Below are 5942 nucleotides of genomic sequence, written 5' to 3' on the forward strand. Positions count from 1 at the left end.
ATATATGTATTTATATAGTTGGAGCATACCACTGATCGGCTGTTGTAAATTAGTTTCGCTTGTCTCTCCTGCAGTGCTGGTACAGGCCATAGTTTCTGCAGCTGCGATACCAGTAACATCAATATTCATATCTGCTAGAATATCGTCAAGCTCACGTACAATCAAGAATCATTGTGGAGAGGCGTAACTGGGCTGTGTTTGTGGGTGTTTGTGGGAGTTAACAGAAGGTGTGTTTTTCTGGTAGCATCCTTTATATTCATGTATTCTTCCAGCCTGATAGCATGACACACAGCTCTGAGACAGAAAGTGTTGATCCATAGCAACATTCCTCACAGCTCAGATCGGGTCTAAAAGTAAGTATAATCAGCCCATTACGCATTATCTAGTTATTTTGTCTTACCACTATACCCAGTTGTTTAATTATGTTTAAGCGTGCATAGTTAAAGGTATTATTTGTTTTAATAATTTAGTCATATATTCAATATGCTACAACTGAAATAACATAATAGTTACTAGATGTTAATGATCACTAAATAGAGCATTCACTGCACAGTGTTTAATCATGTATAAAGAGTTTACCCTGTATTAGTTTGGTAGTTTTGCTTGCTTAATATAGTGGTATTTATGCGGCTGCTTTTAATTTACATGATGTGTAACATAATCTACTTCTTTTAAAGTTATATTAATTATATAAAATGCAGAAAATTTGCTAGTTTCAGTATTATACCGTACTTGAATGCAGGCAGTCGTCATTCAAATCACTATTGTATTACTATAGATTTAGTACAGGTAGCACAGAAAATTCACACATACTTAATTTTATTTTAGATGGAAGGACAAAATTTTGTGGATCCATACGTTGACATGCTTACAGATACAGAATTAGGTATGCATTACATCGAATATAGCTAGAATTGTTATTATCTTATTTCAATTATATGTAGATGTTTTATATATTATTTTTATATTTCATTCTTTCTTGTTAAAGCGGCGTATATGGATTGCGAGCTTGACGATATTCTAGCAGATATGAATATTGATGTTACTGGTATCGCAGCTGCAGAAACTATGGCCTGTACCAGCACTGCAGGAGAGACAAGCGAAACTAATTTACAACAGCCGATCAGTGGTATGCTCCAACTATATAAATACATATATGCACACACCTATCTATTTACACAATGTTTCATCCTGTGTATTTATACATGAATGTAAATTCTAATATGTATACAGATGCAGGGGTGCTGCAGGCGACGTATACGCCGGAAAACACGCTGACTTCTAATCCACCTAAAAAGTCGAGAACACCACACCACCTGATGAATAGGAAAAGAAAAGGTCACGTCTCTTTGAAAAACAACAGTTGTTCATATGTATTTACACATGAAACTAAATACAAAATTTTTATACAGGCGGCAAATTGCTTCATGCGGGGTCTGTTGCTAGAACCAACCACGATTCTAAAGCAGCTAAAAGGCCGGGAAAAATTCAACTTTTGACTTTAAGGCTGAGCTAAAATCTTATTGTCAGCAAGATGTTGAGATTTTGAGACGCTCGTGTGAACTTTACAGAGAGCGTATTATGGAAATGACGAGAAAAAATGTTAAAACATACTGTAAGCTGCAAAAGAAAAAAATTGTAGTGTCCCGATGTGTTGATCCTTTTCAACTCATCACCCTGGCCTTTGTATGTATGGCAATGTACAGATTTAAATTTCTACCAAAAAAAAAAAAACCATCGCCATTTTACCCGGTGATAATTATCACAAGACAAAAAAGCGCTACTCGTCACCCGCTATACAGTGGGTCATGTATGTAGCACATACAGAGAACATTACCATTCAGCATGCTTTGAGGGGCGGCGATAAACAAGTCGGGAGATATTTTTTAGATGGTTACGCCTATGTTAACAAACCGCATGTAGCATTTGAATTTCAGGGTTGTTTTTATCATGGGTGTCCTGTATGTTACAATGAAAATGACACAAATAAAGTCACAAAAACATCTTATGGCCAGTTATATTACTCCTTTTTAGCTAAAAAGCGTTACTTGCAGTGCTGCGGATACAGCGTAAGAGTGATGTGGGAGCACGACTGGGGTGAAATGGTTGAAAAAGATTCTAACCTTCAAACATTTCTTCTCCAAATGGAATTCCCAACACCTTTAGACCCACGCGATGCTCTTTATGGCGGGCGAACTAACGCCATTAAACTCTATCACAGTCTGAGAGATGGGGAGACATTACATTACTATGATTTCACCAGTCTTTATCCCTTTGTAAACAAAACTAAAACATACCCTGTAGGCCACCCAGATATCATCTATGATGATTTTGGTTTCATTAAAAAATACTTTGGCATTGCTAAAGTCAAGGTCTACCCTCCGAGAGATTTATTCTTTCCAGTTCTCCCTGTAAAACTCAACAAAAAGTTAATGTTCCCCCTTTGCTACACATGCGTTGTAAATTCACAAACGGATGTTTGTGCACATAGTGATGAAGAGCATTCCCCGACAGGTAGATGGTGCACTATAGAGCTTGAGCTGGCCATAGAAAAAGGGTATAGGATCGCACACATCTACGAAATATGGCATTTTCCTAACAGCACTGATGATCTGTTTGCCCCCTACATTAAATTACATCTTCGGGATAAGCAGGAGGCTTCGGGTTATCCCAGCTGGTGCAGTGACGTTGTCAAGAAAAAACAGTACATTGACTCCTTTCTTGAAAAAGAAGGTGTACAATTACGGCCTGAAAATATAGGCGTGAATCCTGCAAAGAGACAGATCTCCAAACTTTTCTTAAATTCTTTATGGGGAAAGTTTGCACAGAGATCTAATTTACCATGTACCAGCATTGTTAGCAACCCCGATGCTTTTTCAGCATGTGTTTCTACCTTACTATGACATTTCAATGTTACATTTCATTGATGATGAAACTGCAACCATTAACTGGAAATATGCAAAAGGACACCACACGGTCAACAAAAACACAAACATTTTTATAGCGTGTTTTACAACCGCGTATGCCCGGCTAGAGCTCTATTCTCTGCTGGGCCGGTTGCAGGAGAGGTGTCTTTATCACGACACAGATTCGGTTATTTTTGTGCAGAGGGAAAGTGAGTGGCAGCCGACTTTAGGCGATTACCTGGGTGACCTGACCAGTGAGATACCCGATGACACTCACATCACAGAGTTTGTATCTGCGGGTCCCAAAACTTACGGATACAAACTCAACACTGGTAAAACTGTCTTAAAAGTTAAGGGTATAACACTAAATGTCGGTAACACTCAATCTATTAATTTTAGCAGTCTGAAAGATTTAGTTCTGGACTACCCGCATAATTCTGACACAGAAACACAGAAGCGAATTGTCGTAGAACAGCCGGGCATTGTGAGAAATAAAAAGTACTGGGACATTGAGACAAGGCCACTGCGCAAAACACAAAAGTGCGTTTACACAAAGCGGTGCCTATTAGACGACTTCACCACCCTGCCATTTGGCTATTAGTTGAGTATTGTGATGGATCCGCGGCTACAACACCCATTCTCCTGCATTCTAGCCGGCCCGTCTAATTCTGGAAAGAGCTATTTTGTAAAACAGCTGTTACATAATATTGAAACTCATTTTTCTCACAAACCCAATAATATTGTTTGGTTTTATTCATGCTGGCAAAAACTATATGATGAAATCTCTCTCTCTTTTCCCCACATCAGATTTGTGGAGGGTCTGGTGTTATTCGTTGTCTTGATGATGAATTTAGCGCAGTTTTACAACGTCGTGACATACCCGATGATGTGAAAATTAAAATGTATAGTTCCGTGCTACAACGATACTTGGTACATGCGAGGCACAGTTCAAAAGAAGTAACAACTTTAAATCTCGTTAGCCCTCCTGAATCTGATCAGCAACAATTGCCAAATTCAGGCCCTGATAAAAATCAAGAGGTCAGTGAAATTGTAAGCCATGTAAACGAACGATATAAAAAGAATGCTGAATTTTTACTAAACAGGCTGCTGCAAAATAAAAATGTTACATCCTGGAATGATAAAAGCGAATTTATTTTCAAAGGAACTGTAATACCAGGATCTAACTTGCTGGATTTGGTACGTAGTACAACACAGAGCCATGCCCTGGCCAGCAGGAATCTGCCTCGGGTTTGGGATTCATTTATGCAGGCAATGGCAGAGCTAAATATTCCATCTACAGTTGTGGCCAATCCCACTACTAGACAGCTTTTAGATGGATTAAAAATTTCCATCAGTGAAGGTAGCGATGTATCTACACCCCGGACGCTATCCACACCAACCCGCACAATTCAATCTTTACACTCTCCATCATTAGGTATCACACAAGGAATTTTGCTGCCTAAAAAAAAAGGTCTCTACCATTACTACAATCCATGTGGCTCACGATGTAAGTGTTGTATTGGATAAATGATCTGACTGAATTGTAACACTCTATATTAATCTGCAAGAAATGTAATAATGTATATTATTATTATTACATGCATTTTGGTACATGTGAATGTAACACTTTTTATATTATTTTGTAAGAATTGTATATTAATTGTACTTGTGATACTTTTTATAATATTCTGTAAGGATTTTTATATTATTGAAATGTCTTTGAGATGTATTTATTTTTTAAAACAATAAAATCTTTTAATACTTTTACTGTGTCTTTGCTTTTTACATCCGTATAAGACACACACTTTATATACTTGGGGGTAGTTGTAACTTGGCCATATAGAAAATATGCCCAAGCAATAAGATCCACACTATCAAATAAACAGTATGGGGATATAAAACTCATATAAAATGATAATTGTAACTTGGCCATATACATAATATGCCCAAGAAATAAGTATCAGCCTATCAAATAAGAATAAAGTCTTGGGCTATAAAACTCATATAAAATGAGAATAAAATGTTGAGGCTATAAACTTAATCTAGCCCGTGGTTTGTCCTTCAATAAGGTCTTAAAGTGTTTTGGTGATAATAAGCGTGAAAATGATGCAATAGTCTCAGGTCTTGTAACATCACTCTTATCTGCACATTCAAAGTATAATAATAAAAGCTGTCTTTATAAGCAGAGATGTGTGCGATTTTGTGATCACAACTAATTGCTTCACCATCTTTCGGCATCTGGTCTGTGAAGAACTATAAATGTTACACTTCCCTGTGTGGCCACAGCTAATTGCATCACCATCCTTCAACGTGTTCAGAAATTGGTTCAATATGCGTAACATGCCTGATTCATGAATCTCACCATTTGTGAAAGTGTGGTTTTTGTCTTTGAAATGTCTTGGAGATGTATTTATCTTTAAAAAAATAAAATCTTTTAATACTTTTACTGTGTCTTTACTTTTTACATCCGTATAAAACACACACTTTATATACTTGGGGGTAGTTGTAACTTGGCCATATAGATAATATGCCCAAGCAATAAATATCAGCCTATCAAATAAGAATAAAGTCTTGGGCTATAAAACTCATATAAAATGAGAATAAAATGTTGAGGCTATAAACTCAGATAAACTCATACACTATCAAATAAGAGTAAATAATCAGCTATTTTGTCTTTGAAATGTCTTGGAGATGTATTTATCTTTAAAAAAAAAAAAAATAAATCTTTTAATACTTTTACTGTGTCTTTGCTTTTTACATCCGTATAAAACACACACTTTATATACTTGGGGGTAGTTGTAACTTGGCCATATAGATAATATGGCCAAGCAATAAGATCCACACTATCAAATAAACAGTATGGGGATATAAAACTCATATAAAATGATAATTGTAACTTGGCCATATACATAATATGCCCAAGCAATAAGTATCAGCCTATCAAATAAGAATAAAGTCTTGGGCTATAAAACTCATATAAAATGAGAATAAAATGTTGAGGCTATAAACTCATATAAAATGAGAATTGTAACTTGG

The 5942-nt window shown here is 36.4% G+C and overlaps 1 long non-coding RNA gene across 1 annotated transcript; it reads left to right on the plus strand.

The window, feature by feature from the left end:
• The first annotated feature begins 204 nt into the window (after window positions 1-204).
• LOC141165493 (uncharacterized) lies at window positions 205-4673 on the plus strand. The gene is made up of 4 exons (XR_012251162.1): window positions 205-353; window positions 829-886; window positions 989-1129; window positions 1234-4673. It is a non-coding gene; the product is annotated as an uncharacterized lncRNA (long non-coding RNA).
• The last annotated feature ends 1269 nt before the right edge of the window (window positions 4674-5942 follow it).

Source organism: Phyllobates terribilis, unplaced genomic scaffold (genome assembly GCF_046119375.1).
Source record: "Phyllobates terribilis strain yellow unplaced genomic scaffold, ASM4611937v1 Scaffold_11__3_contigs__length_659146591, whole genome shotgun sequence".
NCBI classification, from domain to species: Eukaryota; Metazoa; Chordata; class Amphibia; order Anura; family Dendrobatidae; genus Phyllobates; species Phyllobates terribilis.